The sequence below is a fragment of the Heterodontus francisci genome, unplaced genomic scaffold, assembly GCF_036365525.1.
Source record: "Heterodontus francisci isolate sHetFra1 unplaced genomic scaffold, sHetFra1.hap1 HAP1_SCAFFOLD_86, whole genome shotgun sequence".
NCBI classification, from domain to species: domain Eukaryota; kingdom Metazoa; phylum Chordata; class Chondrichthyes; order Heterodontiformes; family Heterodontidae; genus Heterodontus; species Heterodontus francisci.
Window position 1 is genome coordinate 1,038,853 of NW_027141093.1, and position 1,413 is coordinate 1,040,265.

The following is a 1,413-nucleotide window of genomic DNA, read 5'->3' on the forward strand; positions in this document are numbered from 1 at the left end:
GTAACACAGAGAAACACTGATACACAGTAACAAAGACATGCACTGACACCTTTTGTTTTTTGCGAGGAGCAGCCTTGATAGAACGGGGTGCGGAGCGGACTTTCAGCTGAGCGGTCAATTTCAGTTAGTTACAAGTTAATCCCTTTTTTGTTTCGGAGGACCGGGGACTGCTGGGTAGGGGAAAACTATTTATTTGGGCAGTGGCAGTACCCGAGACACTACACGTGTAGTGTCTCCCACCCACCCTCCTCCTCTAACCAAAAAAAAAGGACTCTAGGGTGTTGATAAGGGAAGCTTTTTATTTAAAACTTCAGTCCGTCGGATTGCTAAGCGAACAAGTTTTGACTTTTTTTTTCGATTGGTTTTTCAGTAGATTTATTGGGAATCTAGAATAGTGGGAATGGAGGTAAAGGCAGTTGTATGTTCCTCCTGCAGAATGTGGGAGGTAGGGGTCGCCAAGAGTGTCCCTGCTGACTGCATCTGCGGGAAGTGCACCCAACTCCAGCTCCTCGCAGACCGCGTTAGGGAACTGGAGCTGGAGCTGGATGAACTTCGGATCATTCGGGAGGCGGAGGGGATTATTGACAGGAGTTATAGGGAGGCAGTCACACCTCAGGCAAAAGAAGTAGGTAGATGGGTTACCGTCAGGGGAAGGAAAGGGAACCAGCAGGCAGTGCAGGGATCCCCTGTGGCCGTTTCCCTCAACAACAGGTATACCGTTTTGGATACTGTTGGGGGGGACGACTTACCAGGGGTAAGCAATGGGGTGCAGGTCTCTGGCACAGAGTCTGTCCCTGTTGCTCAGAAGGGAAAAGGGAAGAGGAGCAGAGCATTAGTCATTGGGGACTCCATAGTTAGGGGAACAGATAGGAGGTTCTGTGGGAACGAGAGAGACTCACGGTTGGTGTGTTGCCTCCCAGGTGCCAGGGTACGTGATGTCTCCGATCGTGTTTCAGGGATCCTTAAGGGGGAGGGGGAGCACCCCCAAGTCGTGGTCCACATAGGCACCAACGACATAGGTAGGAAGAGAGATGGGGATTTAAGGCAGAAATTCAGGGAGCTAGGGTGGAAGCTTAGAGCGAGAACAACCAGAGTTGTTATCTCTGGGTTGTTGCCTGTGCCACGTGCTAGCGAAGAGAGGAATAGGGAGAGAGAGGAGTTGAACACGTGGCTGCAGGGATGGTGTAGGAGGGAGGGTTTTGGTTTCCTGGATAATTGGGGCTCTTTCTGGGGTAGGTGGGACCTCTACAAACAGGATGGTCTTCACCTGAACCAGAGGGGTACCAATATCCTGGGGGGGAGATTTGTTAGTGCTCTTCGGGGGGGTTTAAACTAAATCAGCAGGGGAATGGGAACCTAAATTGCAGTGCCAGTGTACAGGCTGTTGAGAGTAGTGAGGTAGGGGATAAGGTT